This window comes from Notechis scutatus, chromosome 4 (genome assembly GCF_049901735.1).
Source record: "Notechis scutatus isolate UNSWTSFEM ecotype Mainland chromosome 4, rNotScu1.2, whole genome shotgun sequence".
Classification (NCBI taxonomy): domain Eukaryota; kingdom Metazoa; phylum Chordata; class Lepidosauria; order Squamata; family Elapidae; genus Notechis; species Notechis scutatus.
In genome coordinates this window covers 67,667,297-67,695,046 of record NC_142012.1, presented here as the reverse complement: position 1 = coordinate 67,695,046, position 27,750 = coordinate 67,667,297, and positions in this window count along the sequence as shown.

The window sequence follows — 27,750 nt, the reverse complement described above, 5'->3', positions numbered from 1 at the left end:
TCTCATCTTTCTCTTGGCAATGCCCCATAGATTCTCTATGGGGTTCAGGTCAGGCGAGTTTGCTGGCCAATCAAGCCCAGTAATCCCACGGTCATTGAACCAGGATGTGGTGCTTTTGGCAGTTTGGGCAGATGCCAAGTCCTGCTGGAAAATGAAGTCAGCATCCCCATAAAACTCATTTGCAGAAGGAAGCATGAAGTGCTCCAAAATCTCCTGGTAGACGGCTGCGTTGACCCTGGACTTAATGAAGCACAGTGGACCAACACCAGCAGATGACATGGCTCCCCAAATCAACACAGACTGTGGAAACTTCACACTGGACTTCAAGCACCTTGCAGTGTGTGCCTCTCCATTCTTCCTCCAGACTCTGGGTCCTTGGTTTCCAAATGAGATGCAAAAGTTGCTCTCATCAGAAAAGAGGACTTTGGACCACTGAGCAACAGTCCAGTTCTGTTTTTCTTTAGCCCGGGTAAGACGCTTCTGATGCCGTTTGTTGTTCAGGAGCGGTTTGACAAGAGGAATATGACATTTGAAGCCCATGTCCAGGATCCGTCTGTGTGTGGTGGCTCTTGATGCACTGACTCCACCCTCTGTCCACTCCTTGTGAAAGTCCCCAACACTTTTGAATGGCTTTTTCCTAACAATCCTCTCCAGGTTGCGGTCATCCCTGCTGCTCGTGCACCTTTTTCTTCCACACTTTTCCCTTCCACATAACTTTCTCTTAATGTGCTTTGATACAGCACTTTGGGAACATCCAACTTCTTTTGCAATTACCTTTTGAGGCTTTCCCTCCTTATGGAGGGTGTCAATGATGGTTTTCTGCACAACTGTCAGGTCAGCAGTCTTTCCCATGATTGTGATTCCTACTGAACCAGACTGAGAGACCATTTAAAGGCACAGGAACCCTTTGCAGGTGTTATGGCTTAATTAGCTGATTAGAGTGGGACACTTTGAGCCTAGAATATTGAATCTTTTCACAATATTCTAATTTTTTGAGATTGTGGATTTGGGGTTTTCATGAGCTGTAAGCCATAATCATCTCAATTATGCCAAATCACGGCTTGAACTATCTTGCTTTGCATGTAATGAGTCTATCTCATATATTAGTTTCACCTTTAAGTTGCATTACTGAAATAAATGAACTTTTGCACAATATTCTAATTTTTCGAGTTTCACCTGTAACTTTGACAGCTCTAACTTGTCATAGAGAGAATCCCCATTTTCCCAAGCAAATGTCTGCTTAACTGCCACTTTGAAATTTGCAGGACACCTTTTACAAAGAGTGAAAGTGCTTTATTTTCAGAAGGTTCAACAACCATTTGTCAAAGTTTTATCTTTGAGGTTGTGTAAGCAATGGACTTTTCCCCTTCAACCGAAAAGAATGAACTTCTGAAAGCTAGGTATTTCAAAAGGAATTCTTTATTGTAAGGAAGTGAATCCATCACTAGTCAAAGCAGAATCTAAGATGCTTCCAGGCATACAGTAATAGATAAAGGGAGTTAGAACCCCTCCCCTTATTCTGATGTGGATTTAGTCAAACAAAGAACCAACATGTTAATTCCCCCCTCCCCTTCTCTGGGAATGTATCTTAGAAGAGTTTCCCAGGAATATCTTCCAGAGCTGGAATTTTTATGGTCCCTTCTCTTGCTATCTCTCCAAGAGGTGACAAGTTTCTAGACATCTGGCTCCAGTCCTCCAGTTGTATATCATGTGCAAGTCATACGGATTCAATATAAGGTTAAAGATATTCAAGTTACATAAAAAAGGATTACTTGTACCAACTTCCCCCCCTTCTTCTTCCATTGAAGAATGGCAGATACACGGATCTGACAGGCTGTTTGTGACCAAAACTCTGTTTAAAGATGACTGCAGGAGTAAGGAAGTGAAGAGGTGAGCCTATGAGGTACTAAAGCACTGAATAATATATGTAAGTCACTAAAGATGATCGGAAACTTCATGTTATAAAATTCTTTGAATATCAAAAGTAGACCTGAATGACTTCATTGTACAGAATGTTTGGGGATTGATGAACAAAATGCAGCTAATCCTTGACTTAGAACTATTTGCTTAATGACAGTTTGAAGTTACAATGGCACTGAAAAAAAGTGACACATGACTGGTTCTCACACATATGACCATCACAATCACATGATTGACATTTGGGCACTTCGCAACCAGCAGGTATTTACAAGAGTTGCCATATACCCGGGCCACCTAATTGCTATTTGTCACTTTCCCAGGGGGATTTTAACCAGAAATTCAACAGGGTAAGCCATATTTGCTTAACAACGGTGTGATTTGCTTAATGATTGCAGCAAAAAAGGTGGAAAAATTGGGCATGCTTCACTTAATGACCACATTGCTTAGTGACACAAGTTCTTCTTCCAATTGTGGTTACACATCGAGGGCTACCTATAATGTCTGTTTGAATCCTCCTTTTTTGCTACAGTTAAATGAATCATTCCAACAGACTTCAGCAACAGACTTCAGCAACAGAGTGGTCAATCTCTGGAACCTGATTCTGTGGTTTCTTCCCCAAACTCCAAAATTTTTAATCTTATACTATCTATTATTGACCTCACCCCTTTCCTAAGAGGTCTGTAGGGGGGGGGGGGCTGCATAAGTGCACCAACGTGCCTACCATCCCTGTCCTATTGTTTCTTTTTATTTTTCTTATAAGTATCCATCTCATGTATTCAAAACCATGTTTATACTTATGCCTGTTATCGAATACTTGCTTGACAAATAAATAAATAAATTAAATAAATAAATTGCAGTTGTTAAGTGAACCATGTGGTCATTAAATGAATTTGGCTTTCCCCATTGACTTTGCTTATCAGAAGCTAACTGGGAAGGTTAGAAATGGTGATCATATGATCCAAGGACAATGCAACTGTCATAAATACATGCCAGTTGCCAAGTGCTGGAATTTTGATCACCTGACCATGGGGTTGTGTCTCAATGGTCGTAAGCGTGAAAAGAGCTTATAAGTCCCTTTTTTCAGTGCTAAGGTAACTTCGAATGGCCAGTAAATGAATGCTTGTATGTCAAGGACTAATTGCATTGAATATTGAACACTGGATTTCAAGAACAGTTGCAGGAAGTCTGTCTGGATGTCATATGAAAGGGAAAGACACATCCACGGGTGAGGATTGAGTATTAACTCTAGCTGTTTCATGTAGCTTACATTCTTTCCTCCTCAATTAGCTATTAGAAAAGTTAGTTAAGTGATATAACCAGACAATTTCCCCAAAATTTCATTTCGTTTCCCAGTTGTATAACTTTTTCACTCAATAACTTTCTACAGTCTGAGGTTGAGAAAAGACAGAAATAAAAAGTGAAGTTTCATTTCACAGTGGAAACACTGGAGTTTGAACATCCAAATTTGATTTGATTTATTTGATTTGTCAATCGCTTACAAGATAATAGGTATAAGTATATACATAGTTATGAATACATGAAATGGGTACATATAAGAAAAATAAAAGAAACAATAGGACAGGGACGGTAGCCACGTTGGTGCGCTTATGCACGCCCCCTACAGACCTCTTAGGAAAGGGGTGAGGTCAATAGTAGACAGTCTAAGGTTAAAGTTTTTGGGGTTTGGGGAAGAAACCACAGAGTCAGGTAGAGAATTCCAGACATTGACCACTCTGTTGCTGTCCTATTTCCTGCAATCAAGTTTGGTGTGATGAACTTTGAGTTTGTATCTATTGTTTGCTCTTGTATTGTTATGGTTGAAGCTGAACTATTCATTGACCGGTAGGACGTTGCAATGTATGATTTTATATACTATACTTAGATTGGACCGAAGGCGGCATAGTTGTAGGTTTTCTAGGTCTAGAATTTCGAGTCTGGTGGCATAAGGTATTCTGCAATGAGCAGAGGAGTGAAGAACTCTTCTTGTGAAATATTTATGGACTTTCTCAACTGTGCTAATATCAGATACGTAATGTGGTTTCCAGACTGATGAGCTGTATTCGAGTATTGGTCTAGCTAATGTTTTGTATGCTCTAGTTAGTAGTGTGATATTACCAGAGAAAAAGCTACGTAGGATTAGGTTAACAACTCTTAATGCCTTTTTGGCTATGTAGTTACAGTGGGCTCTAGCACTTAGATCATTAGAGATGAGTATTCCAATGTCCTTTACAGAGTTTGGATCATCAACAAGATTTTGACTATTCAGCTTGTATTTTATTTTCTGATTTTTTTTGCCAATATGTAAGACAGAGCATTTATTTGTTGAGATTTGAAGTTGCCATTTGTTTGACCATTCTGATACATAGTCAAGATCTTTTGGAAGGGTAGCAGTATTGTCTGTGGTATTGAACAGCTTTACATCATTAGCGAAAAGAGTGCAGTTGCTCTTAATATGATCACAGAGGTCATTTATGTAGAGTATGAAGAGAGTTGGTCCTAGAACACTGCCTTGGGGGACACCATTATTGACAGGTACAGATTTTGATAGGACACTCCCAATTTTGACCATTTGTTGTCTGTTTGACAGGAATGCTTCTATCCAGTTATGCAGTTGTCCAGAGATACCATAAGATTTTAGTTTTAGGAGTAGTTTGTCGTGTACCACTGAATCAAAGGCTTTACAGAAGTCTATGTAGATTGCATCTATTGTTTTGCCCTGATCGAGTTGTGTAGTCCATATGTTTTTGCAGTGTAAGAGTTGCAGATTACAGGATAGTTTTTTCCTGAAACCAAATTGTTTATTGGAGAGTAGGTTGGAGGATAATGGATTGGTTAATAATTGATTCCATGACTTTACAGGTGACGCAGCATAGGGAGATTGGTCTGTAATTTTCAACTAGGCTGGGGTCTCCCTTTTTGAAGATGGGGATGATCATGGCTTGTGACCATAGGTTAGGCAAAGAGCTGGTCCTGAAAGATTTTTCAAAGATTATGCTTAGAGGTTCAGCTATGGCAGTGGATAACTTTTTAAGAAGTAGGCACATATTCTGTCCGGTCCAATAGATAGAGATGGTTTTAGATTGCGTAGTGCTTTTTCAACATTGTCTTCTGTAAAATCAATATGTATTAGATCATTGTAGTTTTCTGTGGTTCGACTAGGAAATACTGGACATGATCCATTGCTGTTTACAAATACTGAGCTGAAGAATGTGTTAAAGATGTTGGATTTAATGGTGTCGCGTTGCAATCTTTACCATTAGGTCCTATCAGGGGTGGGATGGACCTTGAGTCTTTTAGTTTGTTGTTTACAAAATTGTAAAAATTGCGAGTGGAATTGGTGCGTAGAAGGTTTTCCTCTTGTTTAATGTGATAATTGGTGCATTCAATCTTTATCTGGAGGCATAAATTTTTGTATTGGCTTTTGAAATTGGCAACGTGACCAGATTTATTTTTCCACCAGAGTGATCTCTTTGGATTGAAGTTTCCTTATTGTTATGGGTAATCTGTTTTTGTTTGTTTTGGGAGTTGTTGTTGGTCCATATAGTTTGATGACTCTTTTGACTTCAAGTAAAAATATGTTGTAATGGTCTTCAACAGTATTGCATCCAGCGAATAGAGATTGCCAATCAAGGGATGAGAGATCGTTGTCTATAAGATCATAGTTGCCTTTTTTGAAGGTATAATTGGGGATTCCGTCATTGTGATGATTTTTGTGTGGTTGTATGTTGAGGCAAAAGTCAATCATGTTGTGGTCACTGTTGGAAAGGGTTCTTTAATTTGTATTCCGTAAATTGAATTCAAACTATTGCAGAAGATGAGATCGAGGCAGTTGTTAAGTCTAGTGTTGTTGGTTACTAGTTGTTCTAGTCCCAGATTTGTTACTGCATTGTAGAAGGTTGCATGTGTGGGTTCAGTTGTACATTCATTTAGGGTCCAGTCAATATGAAGTAGATTGAAATCACCAAGAAAGATAAAAGCGTGTGGGCGGATGCTGCCCATGTTTGTAGTGTATTTAGCTTGTTTACATGTTCGATGTCATAATCAGGGGCTCTGTAACATAGTAAGAATCGAAATGTGATATTTAAGGATAGTTCACAGATTATGGTCTCAGGAAGAGCAAGCTCCTGGGTAACTTGGATGTTTTTTAGATGTAAGGACTTTTTATAGAAGATAGCAACACCACCTCCTCTATGGATTTCACGATCGGATCGGTAAACATGATAGTCTCTTAGTGTGTTAATAGAGTCAGGGAGAGATGCATTGAGCCTTGTTTCACAGACAAATATGATGTCGAATTTAGCCATATTTAGTAAGAGGAGAAATTCAGGTATTTTATTCACAAGGCTTCTTGCATTGAGTAGCTTGCATTTAAGGCCAGCAGTAGTTGGAATTGTGGTAGTTAGGGGTGTGCGTGCCTAGTCTTGGGTGATGGTGGATTGGTTGAGGTAGGGTTGTGGTTGAAGGTTAACGCTGAGTTGCGGGTTGTGTGACTTACTTTTGATACAGTCGGCATGGTAGTCAATGTACAGGTCCTTCTCTCCATTGTCTAGATGTTTTTTGAGTTCAGTGCGGAGTACACAGGAGCGGGCACGTTGCTGTATAGTTAGGTCAGGGCGAGAACGGCGGTTCTTATGGTTGGTGTTGGTTTTGGCAAGTGAATTTATAGTATAAATGAATTTACGTTTGCTTGATTCATTTTTGCAAATGACCCTGCAGAAGTGTGAGGCCACAGAGCCGTCTCTGTTTTTGAGCTCTCGGCCAATGTGGGAAATGTCAAGTATTCATCAGGGGAGATGGTTGATGCTTGATAATCACTGATGATGTTTTGGACAGTTGTGATGTCATCATTGTCATTGATGTCCTCTAGACCAAATAAGATGATGTTTGGATGTTTCCGTTCACACTCAACAACAAATTACATGCAATGAAATTCCTGCTTTCACAAAAAGCATTGATTTGCAAAACACTATATAATTTTTTTTATTTTATAAATCAATGAATATCATGGGTAATATTCACAAAGGCAGTCTACTTTATGTAACTCTAAAACTGAGATATTAAAATGTTACCTTTAAACTCTAACTCCTTTCAGCCACTCACAAATAATCCAGAAACAAAATCCTTTCAGTCTTTCTATTGGGCCAAGTAAAGTGGACCTATACTAGGAAATGGTGGCAATTCATTTATTGACTTACTTTTCCATTTCTTTTAAACCGACTTGTAATTATATTTGAATCCATATTGCTTTAGTTTTTACATGAGTGATGTGATTCTGCCTAGTTCCCATGGGGTTTTTAGTTTGTATTTTATATATTTTTACTGTGATTTTATTTTGTATAAATCACCTAGAGAGTTTCACCTATTCAGTAATTTAAAATTATAATAAATAATAAGAAATGAAAAGTAAGTGATTTCATTACAAAATATAATGTGAATGTTTTATCTGCAGAGCATTTTCTTCATAATGTAAATACAAAAAACTTGCTATTTCTTTGAACCGTTTATTTGAAATGATAATTCAATTTTTAATCTTTAACTATATTTTTTCCATTACTTTAAAGTTTAGAATCTAACTCGATTCCTCCACCCCAACCTCAAAAATAGACACAGAAGTTCCCAGTAAATAAAGTAACAGACCATAAGCTTGCTACTTGAATAATTTATTTAAAAGCTGCTAGACGATTTCTTGATCATTTATATAAATGCTAGTTGTATTCACAAGTGTCTTTGGATTTTTTTTTTTAAAGGCACCAAGTTAGAAATTTGGAGACCCTGGGTCTCTTTGTGCCCTCTTAGGCACAAAGCCATCTCTCTCTCTCTCTCTCTCTCTCCCTCCCCCTCTCTCTCTCTCCTCTTTCTCTTTCCTAGTCACTTCTGAAAAACCTTGCCTAGAAAACTGCATGGACTAGTCTAGGTAGCTGCCAAGATCCAAAACTGACTTGAAGCCACACAAACACCTGCTTAAATGGAATCTGAAGGTGTAAAACATGCATACAACCAATGTATTCATTTATTTATATATTTATGAAATTCATAGGTTACCCACGTTACTTCAAGGTAACTCTGGGCAGCTATGCATCATACCAATACAGATATTGAAATCCAGGCTTTATTACAATTTTTTGGGTTGATTTAGTAAAAAATATTTTATTCCACACAGGTCACTCATAGTGTTATATCATAGCAGCCATGCAGGTCTGAAGGAATACAGCTCTGATATTTTGGTCTTCCTTCAAGGCTGGAATGATCAAGCACTGACATTTTCTATAGGATGCAGCAGGCTTTATAGTGAGTAGTAAGACAGTAATCTCATTTAGTCTGTCTGCTATTGCATCTTACTTTCTTTTTCAATTGTTACCAGTTTGGTATTTTATGGATTTGAAAAGAGAAATATGAAACCACCACTAGAGCAAATGCTTTCAGTGTATATTAAAGAAAAGATACATTTGTCAAGAATTATAAGGTACAACACTTAATAATAGTCATAGGGTACAATAAGCAGTCAAATCATACTGGGAAACAGTCAATATAAATCATAAGGATAAAAGTGACAAAATTACAGTCATACAATCGCAAGTGGGAGAGGATGGGTGATAAAGAGTGATGAGAAGATTAATAGTGCAGACTTTGTAAATAGTTGGACAGTGTTGAGGGAATTATTTGTTTAGCAGATCCTTGTGTCTAGTTGTTCTGGTGTGCAGTGCTCTATAGTGTCATTTTGACGAAAGGAATTGAAACAGTTTATGTCCGGGATGTGAGGGGTCTATAAATATTTTCACAGCCCTCTTTTTGTCTTGTGCAGTATACAGGTCCTCGATGGAAGGCAGGTTGGTAATAATTATTCTTTCTGCAGTCCTAATTATCCTCTGAAGTCTGTGTTTGTCCTGTTGGGTTGCAGAACCAAACCAGACAGTGATAGAGGTGCAGATGACAGACTCAATCATTCCTCTGTAGAACTGGATCAGCAGCTCCTTAGGCTGTTTGAGCTTCCTGAGTTGGTGCAGAAAGAACATTCTTTGTTGTGCTTTTTTAACAAAAAGCTAAGTCCAATTCTAATCTATGTGCTACTAAACCCCTTGTATCTCATACAGCAACAGTTTTAAAACCATGGTATCACCAATGGGCTAAATTAACATGTCCAAAATCTGAAACCCATACTGCTGCTGCACTACTGGGCTACATGCACCACCATCATGTGGTCTTCAATTTCAATGCTCCATGGCAGTTTCCCAGCCAATCTGCTCTCTCTGTCCCTTACCCAGCAGCAGCCACTTACCTGCCTGTGAACAGAGATGTTCACTGATCTGGTTTTTTAATGGTCTTTTCCAGATATTGATGTTAGGCTGATTAATCTGTAGTTTCCTGGGTCTGGTTTTCTTTCCTTTTTTGAAGATGTGAACCACATCAGATCTTTTCCAATTTTCAGGTAATTTTCTGCTTTTCCAGGATTTTTAAAAGATATGGCACAATGGTATAACATCTTCCAGTTTCTTCAGAACTCTGGGATGTAATCTGTCAGGTCCGATGATTTATATATTCATCAAGAGCAGACAGTTGTTCTCTAATGATTTTCTTGCTTATTTTAATTTTTATCTTTCGTCTGTCTTTTACAGTTCCGTTTTTGGTAGGTTGGGCTATAGTTTCTTTTTCCATGAAGACTGATGCAAAGAATGAGTTAAGCAGTTCTGCAAATGATATCCCACTTGCTGCAGAGTTTTTCTCCCAGTTGATATCAAGGTAGTCAAAGTCTCCCATTACTACTGTGGTATGTTTCCTACATACATTTGTTAGTTGTTTAGCAAAAAGTTCATCTATTTCTTCTGCTTGGCTTGTAGTATACTCTGCTTGGTCTGTAGCAATGTCATTCTTTTTCCCCCTTTTATATTATATGGATTCTAGAAAGTTTTCATCTTTGGTTTTATGGATTCTGTAGAGATTTAGTGAATGTTTATTTATAATGCAATTCCTCCTGCTCTTTTGTTGTGTCTGTTTCTTTTGAATAGTTGGTACCTTTCCATCAGTACCTTCAAGTCATGAGTTTCATCCCATCATGTTTAATAATGGCAACTATGTCATATCTACCTTCATGTATTAGTACTTCAAGTTCACCCTGTTTGTTCCCTAAACTTTGAACATTTTTATAGGCATTTAAGGCCTTAAGTCTTGGCCTTAATACTTCTTATATTTTTGGGTATAATGGTTATAGCTCTTACTTTGTAAATGGATTTTCCACCCTTTCTACCCTCTGCTTCATTGTGTTTTTCCTTTTCTTCTTCTTTCTCTTTACTCTCTACCTCTTATATGATTGGTTGTTTATTGGTTTTTGCTTGGAATCAGGTTCTAAATGTTTAGAAGATTGCTCCCCCCCCCAATCGATTCTAATTTCAAGCTCATCTGATAAAATGAGCCAGTCATTTTCCGAATATATTCTTTCCAGTTTCTGTGAGGTCCTTGTGAGGTTCACTCCATCCCTTGCCAATAGCCTATTATGCATATAATGCAGACCAAGGTCTAGGATGACACCAGATTTTTAATTCAGTGGTTCATTTCTAAAATCATTTGCTCCCTCATTGGATGTTGACCTTTTGTTGGAAGCATAGATGAAAACACCACTTGTGCTTCTAATTCTTTAACTTTTGTCCCCAGCTGTTCGTAATCTCTTGTTATTGTTTTTAGATTCATTGTTGTGTCATTTCTCCCCATATATAGGAGAAGAAAGGGATAGTAATCAGTGGGGTTGATTATTTTAGTAAGGTTCTTGGTAACATTTTTTATTTTTGCTCCAGGGAAACAACATACAGTCCGTCCCTAGATTGACTGTTCGGTCTGCAAACTATAGTTTCTGTTTCTCAAAGAATCCCCTATCACCAATATTTGCCATTTTTTCCCTAGGGAAGTCAGGTATACTATTCTTGTCACAGGAATGCTGGATTGTGTCTCCTTTCTAGAAAATATTGATGACTGCTCTTTTGTAGGTATCTGCCTATTTCCTTCCAGGGGAGGCTATGAAAGCGATTGTTCAGTTCCAGAGGGGCTTCATCAGAGTGGGCTAGGGTAGATAGAAGGGGCTTTGCTCTTGGGTGCTGTTTTCTTCTAAAAGTGACATGTTTCCATTGGTCTTCCTCTTTAGGTTCATATATACGGTTATTTTTTTTTCTCCAGAAGCTTTTTTTCCCCCTTCTCCGACCAAAGTTATTTGTTCATCAAAGATGGCTTCTTCTTTGTCCCCACCATCCTGTTGCTCATTCAGCTTTACATAAGTATAAACCGCCATTTCTAAAAATTGAAAAAGAGTGCCAAGGACATCTTTCCCTTCTTGCTTTTCTTTTTCATATTTTTGATATACAAGTTTCAGTCCATCCACAAGTGATGCCATTGTGTAGAGAAAAAGTTTTTCCAAACAACCACCCAAGTGCTTTTAATCAGAAATAATTCTCAAAAGTTCCAAAATCACCAAACAATCCAAACAAGCTGTTTCTTTTAAATACCTTCTCCTTCTTCACTTTCTCTTTCTGGGGTTAAAGTTTAATCACAAAGTTCCCTTTAAAATATATCTTTTAGAAGCCTTATTGATGTTTAGTAACTCTTTAAAGTTCTAGGCAATCTTCTCCTTATTTTCAAATTTTGCTCCAATTTTTTTTCCTCTCCCTTCCCACTCACAGCCAAAAAGATTTTTCCCATCCACTGTCACATTAGGAAGGAGAGTGAAACGAAAAAAACAACAACTTTCCCTTTTAGGATATTCGCAGCTTGTAACTCTCACTAGAAACAATGTATACTTAGCAGCCTTCAAGATTCCAGGTCACTTTCTCTTGCCTTGTCCCGGTTGAAAGCAGCTTTCATATTTCTTCCAGCTTTCTCCCTCCTGCACCTGCTTGTCCGGCTGCAGATTTCTTCGTGGCGGCCATTGCTGACCGCCGTTCCTCCGCCTTGGGAGAAGGGGGTTTTGCCGGCTGGGGAGGGGGTCTGCGACACTCCCAAGCCCCTGTCCGGATCCCCCCTCTCTTCAGCTGCCTCTACGGGGCAGCTATATCCCCCAGATCCAAACGGATCGGGGGAACCTTGGCGGCGAACGCAGCAGGGATCGCGCAGTATCGCGAATCCCTGCCGCCGCCGAAACCTTGCAAACCGGAAGTCCTCCAGAAGCTGTTTGTTCTCTGTTGTGTTCAATTTGGATGTATTGGTTTTCTTCTTTTTGTTCATATATGGGGTTATTGTTTTTAGAAGCTGTTTATTCCCTATTGTGTTTAATTGTGTCTTCTGGTTTAAGTTGGGAATTCTTGCTTTGTTCACTGAGTTTCAGAGTGGGTAGAGTTGCTTCTAGATCCTTTACTTTTTCTTCTAGTAATTCACATACTTTACATTTGATATGCTTCTGGTAATTCATACTTTTCACATGCCACTTATGCATTTTTCTACCTGAACCACCACTCACTCACACCCTACTTGACCACACAGCACCTTTTACATGCCCCACGAACCCACAGGCCTTTTTGACATCTGTCCTGGCCTGCAGAGCAATTGTTACACACCTCTGGACACTTTTCCAACCTAGGCCATCTACCCATGTGCTCATCTTGAATCACACACCATGTCTGATGTGCACCCAAATATCCCTTCAAATTCCCTCAGCATTTTTTGAACATCCCCATATATGATTCCTGCCCTGCCTTGCAGAGCTTTGCACCCCTTCACACATTGCCTCACTTAGGGGAATCACTTAGCTGCCTGCTGGTCTGGGACTTTCAATTGCTTAATGGCTTCTCCACTGACTTTCTTCCTGTAAGCTTCCCAACAAGCAAAGTAAACGAGGAAGCTGCCAGGAGTTCTGTGGAGGGAAAGAGGGAGGGAAGGATGGTGGGAAGGATGGAGAGAGGGAAGAAAGAAAGGAAGGGAGAAGGAAAAGAAGGAAGGAAAGAAGATAATGACAAAAGAACAAGGAGGAGGGAAAGAAAGCAGGAGAGGAAGTAGGAGAGAGAAAAGAGGGGGGAAGAAGGAAGGAAGGGTGGATGGAAGGATGGAAGGAAGGAAGAGGAATAGTGAGGAAGGAAAGGAGGGAAGGAAGAACAGAAGGAAGGAAGGCAGGAAAGAAAAGAAGGGTGGGAGGAAGAACAGAAGGAAGGAAGAAAGGAAGGGAAGGGAAGAAAAGAAGGAATAGTGGGAGGGAGGGAAGGGAGGGAGGGGAAGAGGAAAGGAGGAAGTTGATTCTGCTCCCACTGCTTTTTTCCCTACTGGTGGTTATTGTATTTTTTTTGTTTAGGTAAGGAAATATCTCTGACACATTCACCCAATAGGGGAAAGGTTGTCTAGTATCAGTCTGGACCATCACATCACAATATTATTAAAATAAATTAAGAATAAAAGAGATTTCTTGTAAATGACAATAGTCACAAATATGATTCTTGGAATTTACTAAATGTTTGCCTCAACAACTGTTCCATTCCTTTAAGAACAGAAGACAGGTGGAAATGTGCATCATTTGCAGGAAGCAGATTTTTTTTTCAGTTTCACATTTATTCAAATATCAAGTGATGTTTCTGTGGCTGGCATTTGTTGGCAGTTAATGCCATCTGGTAATTAAGGGGAAATAATCCAATATAAATGATGGTTAAACATGTCAAAGTGGTTTTTCGTCCGGGTTGAGCCCTCCTCGCTGACAGATCGTAGATCGCGACTGTCCACAGCTATGGTCCATGCTCTTTCATTGGAGAGCCCTGATCATTGTGATTAGGGGCCGAAGCTGCCTTGGAGGGGCGGTGGAGTAAGGGGAAGCTGCAAGCCAGGTTGAGGGGAGCCGCATCTCCCCCCCCTCCGGGCTTGGTCTTTTCCCCCCCGAAGATGACTGAAGTGGTGGTCTAAAATGGCCACCCTGAAGAGGAGGACTCAGCTGGACTAAGATTTGTGCAGGAGGGAAGAAAGAGGTGGATAACATCTGAACCGGGACAATTGGGTGAAACAACTAAACAAAAAGTACCCCAGGATTAAGGTAACATTGAACTTTTAAGAAAAGAAAAGTGAGCAGTGAAAATACAAAGGGACAGGAAAAAAAATAAGAAAATAATTTTGACAGCTAAGCAGGGCTTTGAACCGGGAAAGGAAGAAGCCAGAACTAAAGATTTAATTAAATTGGACTAAAATATTTTGGCAATAAAGAGGCATAAAATAAAGCTGGACTTAAGATTGTCAAAAAATAATAATATTAAAATTTACAAATTGGAGACTGGATTGTGCTGGAATATTGAGGTTCGAAAAATCCTAAATAAAAAAATAGGGGGAAAAGGTGAAGACTTTGTACAATGGAGAGTGCCACCTTTTGACAAAAACTTCAGCTCAAACAAAAGGGAAAGCATCCTGTTTCTGAATGAACTTGTGTGGATATAACATTAAAGAAATATTGAAACAAAGTAAGAATCCTAGAAAGTGAAAGCAGAACCAGAATAAAGAAAAAAGCAAGGAAAGACTGACTGTGGGATTGATTGATTTTTGGTATAGACCCTGGGCTGGAATAATTGAGAACTTTAGAAAACTGAAAGAAGAAAGAAGGAAAGTAAAAGTGTTTTTTGTGGACTTCAACAATTATAAAATATAAGAGTGTGTAATGATGATATCTCTTTGGGAATTTAAAACATTTCAAAGTGAAACCTACACTGAACGCCTTTATGAGTTTATCTTCCTTTCTTAACTGAAATGCTCTTATACAGATTCAAAATGTGCCCTGCCCTAGGATACAACTGAGTTTTAACATATTGAGTCACATGATATTTCCACCTAGGAATTTTCATTTCTTTTTCTTCTTTTTAATATAATAAAGATGGAAAGAAATTAATAAATGTATCTGGGATTTTTTTTCAAAGAGCTAAGTCTCTGAAAAAAGAACATTATGGGTCCAAATTTGTTATGGCAAGAGAAATCAACAAAGGAAAGACAGATTAAAAATCAGCTAGGTTTCAGAAAATTCCAGAAAAAAAGTCCAAGGGATCTCTATGTGAGTGGATGTTGTTTGCAACTTGGAATATTACCAAAATCTTTGTTTTAAGTTGTTCTTCCTTATAATTATATAAGGACTGGACTTTTATTAAGAAGTTGGAAATAATTCTAGAAACCATGTTCTATACCTTGTTCTTTCCAACCTAATGGAATATTGGAAGGAAATTATATAAAGGGACTCTGGACTCTGTCATCCCTCTGTCCATCAGCGTAACAATTGTGAAAACTTAAGAGAATTCGATCAAATTTATGCTGAGAGGAAAATTCACTGCAGGAAAATCAAAGTTTTTGAGCATGTGCAATTAGAAATAATCTATATTAATATTTTCCCCCATTTTCTTAAAATTAGAATATATTTAGGAAAAGATAAAAATGATAGATATATCAGAAGTCTGTGCATATTGCAGAATTATTCTTATACATGAGATGGTGTGATGTAAAAGAATATAAAAATAAGTGGAAATTCTTGTTTTTTAAACAAAACCACTAGGTGGCAGATCAATTCTGTTGTAATATCTCCATCTTTAACCATAGTTTGTATGTCCCCTTTATGAATAATATTTTTTACAAATATAAAATATTTTTCTCTGCTTTCAGCACTCTCTTACATTTCTCAAGGGCTGTTGGGAAGCAAGCAGCTCAAACTCCAAATGACAGCCATTGAACAAACTAGTTTAGGAATCCGTGTGATTATGTTTTATTTATTGTAAAGCAGAGAATTTTCCAAGATGGGGCAGCATACAAATATTGCTAATTAATTACTTACTAAATGAATTTTGAAGTGTTTACTAAACCATCTGGTCACAGGAGTCTCTGTACTTCTCGTCTTATTATAACAACGAATGATTTAAGACTTGGATTTGCTGTTCTGTCATTATGGATTGAGAAAGGGAAATTAATGTCAGGGTTTTTCTGCAGAGCTTAAAAAATGCCACTTTTTAGAAAGAAAAAAGAAGAAAGGATATGCATGCATGCATGTATGTATGTATCTATGTATGTATCTATGTATGTATGACTGGGGGATTTTCGTCTTGCAATATCTTAACTGAGTGAGACATTTCTAGGGATTTCTTAGAAGTATGGTTTACTTTACTAACCGTGATTTGGCCAAGATTTTAGTTGGTGAATCACCCTTATATACTTATTTATTATTCATTTTAAAAAATTACATAACTGCCTGACTTACCCAGGTGGCTTACAAAATTTAATATGTTAGCTTCAAGAAAGAAGGTTGTTTTGGTATTCATATTATCTTGTTGGATGGATTTAGATACCTTGTGGTGTATCTTTCACCGAATCTCCTTCATAAGCATTGGTTTTTTTTTTTTTAAAATGAAGTTTAAAAGCAATTAAAAGTGCTAGAAAGTTTGGATAGACTAAAGAATGCTGTTTTGTTTATTTCCCAACTGCTGATTTGGAAAATAATTTTTTACAAAAAATTGTACAGATTTGCAATGAGCAATCTATTCATTTATTCCTGTATGTTTGTTTATTAAACATTTATATTGCAAATTTCAACTAGCCATATAAAACTCTGGATTTATTAAAGAACTGATACAAGACCTCTGAAGAAAAGGTGGATTCCATCCTTTGATTGGGTGGACTATAAACACAGTGATGGGATTCAGCCAGTTCACTTTCTGAGCGGTTTGGTGAACTGATTGTTGGAGAAATCATTGGGGTGGAGAACCGGTTTTTAAATTATTTGAATCCCAGCACTGTATAAACTTCCGTAATAAACAAATAAATAAATAAACAAACAAACAAACAAACAAACAAACAAATAATAAATAATCAAGCAAGCAAGCAAGCAAGCAAGCCACAGTAAATTTCTTAGGCTATTGATTTTTAAACCCACTGAGCACATCTTAAATAAAGGTGCATATGTAATATTATTACTATTGTACCTTCAGACTCTTACCTTCTGTGTTCCTGTCTTATTCAACAGAATCAGAAAAATCAGTCTAATTTCCTTTCATTCCCAAATCTCTTTAAAATCAGAAATTAGAGCAATAGATCCAGTTTAAAAGCGCCTAACCAACACCTCAGCCTAAATGCGTCTTGCAAACATTTCTTAAGGTTTATTTATCCATTTAAACAACATATATGGGTACCCATCTCACTTGTTCACCTCTGTGCAACTAACACAAAATTAAAACCATAATAATAGCAATAAAAATAACCACAGTAATAATATGAAATCAATGCAGCGGAGGTTTTAAAGACACATCAAGTCCTGCAACCATATGACAGAACTCATCAAACATCCCACCCTGGTATTGGATGGAATAACCAAGTTTTTAGATCTTTCTGAAACTCTCACAAAGGTTAGAGTTATCTGAACATCAGGGCAGGAACTGTGGTAGCTACTACTGAATTGTAAATTTGTAATGAGACTGGAGGGCTCATTTGTTAAAAGCTTGAATGAAAAGGAATTACATTAATCACATTAATTTTAAATTATATTTAAATGAAATCAAATAGGTTTTCATTTCTCTTATGGCTTGCTCATGAGTTTTTGAACATGCCATGCAAAGAACAACCTGAAATATGGGACTACCTGACATTTGAATAATGTGACTGTCCTGCATTATGCAAGAGATTTTGTTATATTGCCTAATTATACAGTATATGGGTTGCAAAAGGATTGCTTTTCTCAATTTTTGAAAGTTGATATCTAAATATTTTCATTGTCTTTAGTTGTTTTATCTCAACGGTTACCTTGGTTCACCTCCCATGACAGTAGTTATTCAATAAAAGCTCTGCATAAAACAGGGATAATCCCAACAATAAGCTAGAAAGAAGCCTAAATATATAGACATATCTGGACATCTCCATTGACTTCTATTCTATGGTGCATCAGGATATGCTAGGCAAATGGTTTTACATCTTTAAAAAAAAAAACAAAGTTAGAGAAGAGAACAAAATGGTAACTCTTTGTAATTCACTATATATGCATTGGTTGCTACTGGTAAACTACCGTATATACTCAGTATAAGTCGACCGAATATAAGCCGAGGCACCTAATTTTACACAAAAAACTGGGAAAACTTATTGACTCGAGTATAAGCCGAGGGTGGGAAATGCAGCAGCTACTGGTAAATTTCAAAAATAAAAATAATTAATTTGGGAAACGATCTCACTATCATGAAAGGTTTAATTGATTCACTAACCCAAAAGAAGAAGATGATGATGACAGCGGGAGGCAGGAGTCACTCTCTTCCCCTCCCTCGGAGGCCCCCTGAGTCAGGAGTCACTACTGCCGGCGCGGCCCCAGTCCTGCCGCCTCGGGAAGGAAGGCAAAGCACTTTTTGCCTTTCCCTTCCCGGCTGGGCTGTTGGGAGTCGCTGCTGCCGGAGGTCGCGCCTCCACACCATTTTTTTTCAGAGGGAATCTGACTCGAGTATAAGCCGAGGGGATTTTTCAGCACAAAAATTGGGCTGAAAAACTAGGCTTATACTCGAGTATATACAGTATATCAAAACATGAAATGCTGAGTATATCTGTAATTCATAATGGCAGGTTACTCATCATAGAAAGTACATTTTTAGTCCCTATGAAAAGAGGGGAGACTATTTTGAGTCTCTTTTGAGACTACACTCTCAACTAGAAGGTAAAAAAAATGCAAGAAAGGCTAGATGTAGTATAAAAAATATTTAACTGTTTTTCATTTGTTATAGCAATTAGTGGACCAGTTGCAGAAAGGATTATTCCATGAACAAAAGGGTACTTTTGGATGCAGCCCAATAGAGTCCTCTTTTCTTTACCAGCACCTTATTTCCTCAAGTATTCAAAACATGGACGATAAGTTTAGGCACGGTTAAGCAGAAGAAAATTTCCGCACATAATTTCAATCCGATCTGCTCAAATGTTTAGCTTACAGTTGGCTGTTTTAGCATAATCTTTTGATTTTAAGGTCAGGATGGAATATAGTTTTAGAGCCTTGTTTTCAACAATCTGTGACCCCAATTTCAAGGATTTCTTTTTACATGGAATTGTAATCTGTTCTCCAGTTTTTCACTCAATTCCTCACCATTTAACTTCTGATGGGGTCTATGCATGAACTAAAGTTCACAGTGAGAGTTATAGAAATAAGACTTGACATTTCAACAGGCCTTAATGGGATTCCAGCAGAAATCTGTTCCTACAGGTAAAGATTTGCTGAAAGTACAAGGCTCCTTTGTCAGTTACTCATATTGACATCATCTCCTTCATGAAAATAAAATGTAATCATGGGAAAAGCCTCCTGGGACTTAGAACAGGAACACGATGCAACACATTCGGAATTGCAAAGAGAATAAAATGTAGCACTTATTTATAGGAATTATATAAAGATGTATTATCTGCTTCATGCAACTGTACTTATAGCAATACATTTATAAAAATATATCCATGTTAGGTAATGGTGGGATTCAAATATTTTTGCCACTGGTTCGGTAGGTGTGGCTTGGTGGGCATTCTAACTCGCCTCCTGGAAGCCTGCACGATCCCAGTCGCTTCAGCAGCTGCCACACATCACTATTCTGTGCTGCAGAAAGCAGCTGCGCTTCAAAGTCAGTGGATAAAGGCAGGGGTGGGATTCAAATTTTCTAACAACCAGTTCTGTGGGCGTGGCTTAGTTGGCGAGCATGGCTTGGTGGTCATGTGACTGGCTGGACGTGGCCAACTCAACATCACTCACATTGAGGCACGCATCTCCTCGCCTGGGCTCTCGTGACTGTGGGGATGCTGCAACAGTTGTAAGTGTGAAAAATGGTCATTAAGTCACTTTTTTCAGTGCCATTGTAACTTTGAATGGTCACTCCACACGAGCAAAGTACCAGCAAAGGAAGGGGAAAAAAACTCCAGAGACGTTCCTGAGACAGGAAGTCTAGTCCTGCCAAGAATGTAATAAGGGTTAACGGAGAGGCAGTTTCTGTAAGCAACACCAGAATGTTTCCTTCCTGCCTTCCTTACAGGATTAGTCCAGTAATTTCTTGTAACAATGTTAACAACCGGTTCTAGCGAATAGGTGCGAACTGGTAGAATCCCACCCCTGGATAAAGGTGAGGATGGGGGCCCAGGTGGGTGGGTGGGCCCAACAGCAGAGCGGCGGAGAGAAACGGTTTGGTCTCCACTGCTCATCGCTGCTGCCGGCTTGCCAGAACTGGGCCGAACTGGTAGAATACCACCACTGATGTTATGTGTTTTTCTGAGCATGTTATCAGTCTATCTGAATTATATATTGCCAATGAATTAATTCTTTGCAAAGGAGTAAAATATCATATTTTATTTTATTTTTTTATTTGTACCCTCCAGTCAGTTTATAACTCTTGGTAACTGTGCGGACAAATTCTTTTCTTCTTGGAAAGACTTTTGAAGTAGTTTGCCATTGCCTCCATCCAAGGGCTGAGAGTGAGTGACTAGCCAAAAGTTACCTAGCTGGCTTCATGTTGAAAGTGGGAGTAGAAATTAGTTTTCCTGCCTAATGCCTTAAGCACTAGCCACTATATCAAACTCACTCTCTCTAATATGCTATTATCTATGCAAAATGCAGGAAAGTATAAAGGCATCTGAGAGAACTATAAGGTTTGCAGAAGTATAGTATGCAGGGCTGTCAAGTTTGTAGCCTGTGGGCCGGATGCATCACATACTGGCCACGCCTATGCCTGAGACGTCACGTGATACTGCTGTGATGTTGTGAGTTTGACACTCCTGCTTTAAGGGATGAAATGAAATGAAAGGAAGATGTTCAAATCCCATGACAACTCACTATGGATGGAAAAAGTTAAGGAAACAGACGTCCAACCAATGGAAGGAAGAAGTTCTGGTTGTTTAGGATCTTAATCAGCAATCCATGTATACATTTTCTGTTTGCTCCCATATATAAAGCTACAAACTTGCCTTGATTGCACTGATTGGAATGTTTTTGAAGTGGTGTCCCCTGGATGCGCGAAGCCGTTAAACGCTGACCGTAACTGAGAGCAGACCCTCCGACGACAGGCCCACGCGACAGACCGGCTGGAGTACTCAAATGCCGCATCAACATGGTGGAAACGTCCACTACTGAACACACGCCCAATGCTACCACGTTCGGGGGAACCGACGGGCGCAGGAGACCATTGGCCTGCGTCAAAAATCAACGAAATGGTCCACGTGGAAAGCACGGTGCACTTGCACCGTGTGAGAAAGCTATGATGGCCGCGTCCGGGTCTGACGCGCACGGAGACTACCCGATCCGTGTGAAAAATCGCAAGCGGGGAACAAAGGATTGCCAGACGCTCAAGGTGGCCACCTGGAACGTGGATTCGCTGACTGGACGCTCGACCGAGAACGTCAGAGCCATGCGGGACAGGAAGCTGGACATCTGCTGCCTCCAGGAAACTCGCTGGAAGGGCAACAAGGCTACGACTATAGACGGCTATAAGATCATATACACCAGCTGTAAGGAAAACCGCGGCGGTGTAGCTGTGGTTGTCAGTCCCAGCTGGCAAAGCTCCGTTGCAGAAGTTAAGCACCTCACAGAACGACTGATGATAATCGTCGTAGCGACCGAGAGGCAGCGCCTACACATCTTGTCCGCCACGCCCCTCAGACCAGATGTCACGAGGAGGAGAAGGATACCTTCTGGGAACTGCTCGACATCCAACTCAGGCAGATCCCATATGAAGACGACATCATCATCTCTGGCGACCTGAATGGTCATGTAGGGCGGGACAAAAACGGACACCAGTGCCACGGTGTGGCACTGCACAGGCGATATGAATGAGAATGGCCAGAGGATCCTGGACTTTGCCGACTCCCATGATATGACCATCACGAACACCTGCTTCATTAGGCGAGAACCCCAACTCCTCACCTACCATAGCAGAAATGGGAACCACCACACACAGATCGACTACATCATCGTCGACGAAGAGCCGCTAAAAACGTGCTCAACGCCAAGGTGTACCCGTCGAATCGAGCAGTCAGCACAGGCCGCTGATGGCGAAGATCAGGATCAGCAAGCCCAAGACCAAGATTGACAAAAAGAATGCAGACCAGCCACGAATCAAGTGGTGGAACCAGAAGAAGATGGCGGGACCCCTCATCAAACCGGAGCAGTTCCTGCAGATGGTCGACGGGCCACAGGAAGCGTGGTCCATGCTGAAGAGCACTGTTCACACTGCCGGCTGCCAACAGCTTGGTTGTACCAAGCCAGGACGGAGACGCATCGAACGAGATACATGGCTCTGGACACCGGAAGTACAAGATGCCGTGCACCTGAAGAAATGGCTCTACAAGGCCTTTCTTCAGGACAAGACCAGCGAGAAGCTCTGCGAGTACAAGGCGGCCAAAAAGGCAGCCAAGAAAGCAGTAGCGACAGCCAGAAGCTCCCACTACGACGACATCTACGAGAAGCTGAACACGCGAGAAGGCGAGAATGAGATCTACCGCCTAGCCAAAAGCAGACACAGGAAGACCCTGGACATTGACCAGTTTCATGGGATCAACGACGAAAGGGGAAATTTGATCGTCAACCCCAGAGACGCTGCCGAGAGGTGGCGGCAATACTTCGAGAAGATCTCCACCGAGGAGTTCCCACACCCACGAACCCCGCGAGGTGACCCCGTCGAAGGCCCAGTCTCAGGCATTCACGCCAGCGAGGTCACCGAGCCATCAAGGCCATGAAAAACGGTAAGGCAACAGGACCAGACGACATCCCTGCCGACTTCTGGAAAAAGGCACTACCGGGCTCGGCATTGTGGCTGTGCGAGCTGTTCAACAACATCGTCTCCACGGGAATAGTGCCACACGACTGGTACCGCAGCACCACTGTTCCGATCTGGAAGGGAAAGGGCAGCCCAGCGGACTGCTCCAACTACAGACCGGTCAGGTTACTGTCACACACTATGAAGATCTTCAACGCGTCCTCGATAAGCGCATTCGGGACATCGTCAACATCAGCGTCAACCAGGCCGGATTCATCAAGAACTGCGGCACCACCGATGCCATCTTCGGTGTGCGGATGCTGATGGAGGCTCACAGAGAGAAGAAAATCCCGCTCCACACCGCCTTCTTGGACTTGGAAAAGGCCTTCGACCGAGTCCCGCACGATCTCATCTGGTACGCACTGCGAGATCACGGCGTGCCCGAGCTACTCATACAATGGGTCCAACTCCTATACAGATGTCACAAAAGCCGTGTAAAAGCGGCAGCTGGGATATCAGAGGAGTTCAATATCACCGTCGGCGTACACCAGGGCTCTGCTCTCTCACCACTGCTGTTCATTCTGGTGATGGACACAATTACACACGACCTTCACACGCCCGCCCCATGGACGCTGCTCTACGCCGATGATGTGTTCCTGGCCAACCTGCGCAAGGCTGAACTTGAGCACCTAGTCCAACAGTGGCACGACCGCCTCGAGCAGTTCGGGCTCCGGTTGAACCTAAAGAAGTCCGAATACCTGACCACTGACAACGAAACGACAGGCTCCATCCACGTGAACGGGCAGGAGCTACCGCGCGCCTCCACCTTCAAGTACCTGGGAACTACTCTTGGGGAAGAAGGCCTACTACAAACTGAGGTGGCAGCCAGGATCAACGCAGCGTGGGGCAAATGGAAGTCCGTCACGGGCGTCCTCTGTGACAAGAAGATGCCGATGCGCCTGAAGGCGAAAATCTATAACTCTGTGGTGCGCCCGTGGCCATATACGGCGCAGAGTGCTGGCCGACGACCAAAGAAGTCGAAAGCAGACTCCAGACAATGGAGATGCGAATGCTCCGATGGTTGGTAGGCCTCACCCTACTCGATCGCGTCAGGAATGAAGAAGTGCGCAGACGGTTCAACGTCGTGCCCATCCCCACGGTCATGAGGCAGTCCCGGCTACGATGGTTCGGCCATGTGAGTCGCGCCAAGGAAGAATCCATCATCAAATCTGCGATGAAGGTGATTGTCGGAGGAGCGAGACCGCGTGGTAGACCTAAGCAACGCTGGATGGACACGATCAAGGCCAATCTAGAATCTAGATCTAGATCTAGATCTGCGAAGGCAGACCCGACATACGTGGCAGACAGAGAGGCGTGGAAGCAGTACTCAAGGACATTAGCGGACCTCGCCAGAGCGCGAGACAAACGCTGAAGAAAAAGAAGAAGAAGAAGGAATGTTTTTGAAGATGCCTCTGCAGATCTAGTTGAGCTCACAGATACTGTAACATCATATGTTAGCTTCTGCGAAGACTTATGTGTACCAACAAGGAACCTGCAAATATATAGTAACAATAAATCTTGGTTCACAGCTAAACTTAAGCAGTTACGTCGTTCCATAGAGGAAGCCTACAGAAAAGGTGACAGAATGCTATACAATCAGGCCAGAAACGTATTAACAAGAGAGATCAGAGCAGCAAAAAGAAGCTACTATGAAAAGTTAAGGAATCAGTTCTCAACAAATGAACCAGCAAACATGTGGAAAACTCTTTAAAACATCACCGGCTACAGCAAACCTCCTTCCCAGGCAGAAGGAAATCAACAACTAGCAGATGACCTGAATGTGTTTTACTGCAGGTTTGAAAGGAAACTACAGCCACCTATCCCCACAACCCCCATCTCAAACACACCAACAACAGCCAAGCCTCCTGCAACTGATCACAACCCGCTGGATTCACAACCTCTGGTGATCACAGAAAAAGAAGTGCAAGATCTATTCCACAGACAAAAGCCAGGAAAAGCACCAGGTTCAGGCAAGAGAACTCCCTCTTGCTTAAAAGTCTGTGCTGAGCAATTGGCCCCCATCTTCACCCGAATCTTCAATATATCACTAGAGATGTGCTATGTTCCTGCCAGCTTCAAACGCTCTACTATTATCCCAGTGCCGAAGAAAAATGAAACATGAAAATCATCACGGATTTGCTGTTAGATACCCTGCAATTTGCATATCGAGCAAATAGACCGACAAACAATGCTGTTAATATGGCTCTGCACTATATTCTACAACAACACATTGAATCTCCAAATACCTACGCAAGGGTCCTCTTTGTAGACTTTAGTTCAACATTCAATACCAACATTCCAGACATTCTTTTAACTAAAGTAAACCAGCTAGTGGTACCTGAACACACTTGTAAGTGGATCATAAGCTTCCTAACAGTCAGGAAGCAGCAGGTGAAGCTAGGCAGAATCACATCTGATACCTGTAGAATCAGCACAGGGACCCCTCAAAGCTATATGCTATCTCCACTTCTCTTCTCCCTATATACCAATGACTGCATCTCAAATGATCCATCTGTTAAACTACTGAAGTTTGCAGATGATACAACAGTGACTGGTCTTATTTGAGACAATGACGAATCTGCATACAGATGGGTGGTTGTACAACTTGTCTCTTGGTGCGACTGGAACAATAACTCAAAACCACAGAAATGGTGGTAAACTTTAGGAAAAACCCTCCCATATTACCACCTCTTGCAATACTAGACAACATATTGTCAGCAGTAGAGACCTTCAAATATCTAGGTTCTATCGTATCTCGAGACCTAAAATGGACACCTAACATCAAAAATATCATCAAAAAAGCACAACAAAGAATGTTCTTTCTGCAACAACTCAAAAAGCTCAAACTGCCCAAGAAGCTGCTGATCCAGTTCTACAGAAGAATTATTGAGTCTGTCATCTGCACCTCTATAACTGTCTGGTTTGGTTCTGCAACCCAACAAGACAGACACAGATTTCAACGGATAATTAGAACTGCAGAAAAAACAATTGCTACCAACCTGTCTTCAATCGAAGACCAGTATAATGCTTGAGTCAAAAAAAAGGCTGTGAAAATATTTATGGACCTCTCACATCCCGGACATAAACTGTTTCAACTCCTACCCTCAAAACGATGCTATAGAGCAGGGGTGTCCAACCTTGACAACTTTAAGACTTGTGGACTTCAACTCCCAGAATTCCTCAGCTAGCTTTGCTGGCTGAGGAATTCTGGGAGTTGAAGTCCACAAGTCTTAAAGTTGTCAAGGTTGGACACCCCTGCTATAGAGCATTGCACATCAGAACAACTAGACACAAGAATAGTTTTTCCCCAGACACCATCACTCTGCTAAACAAATAATTATCTTAACACTGTGAAATTATTTACTAAGTCTGCATTACTATTACTATTGCTATTTATCTTCTCATCACTCCTATCACTCATCTCCTCCCACAGATGAATGTATGACCATAACTTTGTTGCTTTGTATCCCTATGATTTTTTAAATTGACTGTTTACAAGTATAATTTGATTTGATTTGAATCGCTTATTGTTATGTTTCTTAGTATGATTTGATTGCTTATTTGTACCCTTTGACTACTATTGTTATACCTATGTACTCTTTGACTACCGTTAAGTGTTATACCTATTATTCTTGATGAATGTATTTTTTTTTTCTTTTTATGATCACTGAGAGCATTTGCACCAAAACAAATTCCTTGTGTGTCCAATCACACTTGGCCAATAAAGATTATATTCTATATAAATCTGCAAATACTGACATTATATACTGATGTAAGATAGCTAAAACATCTCTACTGGACTCAGTTTATAACCTCAAACTATTATTTATAATATGCTCTAATGGGCAATTATTGAGTACATTTAAATAGAAGAGTTTAAAAGGTTTAAATAACCTTTTCTTAATTGTTTCTTTCTACAGTTCATTGCAGCTAAATCAATTAGCTTATATCATCTCAACCTGGAAAAATGAGTCCATTGGATATGAGAGGCTAATATTGAGATCAGATGACTGTAATAAACTGAATTGAATTGAATCAGATGTTCTTTATTCCCAAAGAATATTTGAATAGCTTCTTCTTGGTTATTGATTTAGCTGCTGATATCTTTTTACAAGTTTGATTGTAACTGTTTTAATGAAGTGTTTTAATCAGTGGTGGGATTCAATTTTTTTTACTACCAGTTCTGTGGGTGTGGCTTGGTGGGCGTGGCAGGGGGAGAATACTGTAAAATCTCCAGTCAGAGGTGGGATTTGCCGGCTCTCCGAACTAGTCAAAATTTCCGCTACCAGTTCTCCAGAACTGGTCAGAACTTGCTGAGTACCACCTTTGGTTTTAATGATATTTTTATTACTTCTTCCTTCCTTCCCTTTTCCCTCCCTCTTTCCCTTCCTTCTCTCCTGAATAGTTTTCTTTAGCAAAAAGGAAAAGATATAAAATCAATAAACAGGCAACTGTGGAAAAACAATAATTATACTCAGGTACTTGGATCTCATATGTCAGTGTTGTAACTCTTTTAAATGAAACACACCAGCAAATACATCAGCAAACAATGAGCAAATGCTAATTGCAGCATACATCTCAAGTGATAATATCAGAAATAAAAACTCTTGAAAAATCTATTTGTTGCCTCTTCTCAGAATAAACCTATTAGGAATCCTGTAGTTTCTTAAAATTAGTGAAAACGTTCCAATAAGTACAAGTATGTTTATTTCCTGTCCTCCCATTATATAATGAAATGTATACTTGTAATATTTGAGTACACCAATTTATATCCATTGAATTATTAATTATTGTTTATTTTCCCCTACTGTACCATTACAGAAGATGCTTTATAGAAAGTTCTGTGATTTTTACTACACAGCTGCTGATATTCAGGACAATACTAGAAAAGGAGACAAAATAGATAAATGCAGTATAGAAAATATTAGGAAACAGTGTTAAATACACAAACGTTTGCTCACATTCATATTAAAAAAAATTGAATGTTCCTTTCCTCCCATCCTAAATTGCATGTATAATACATGTTGCAGAATAGGGACTTTGACTGCAAAATCCAAATGATTGCTAAATAGAAGCAAAGAGATAGACTTTTATTTATCTTTTTGCTACTTTT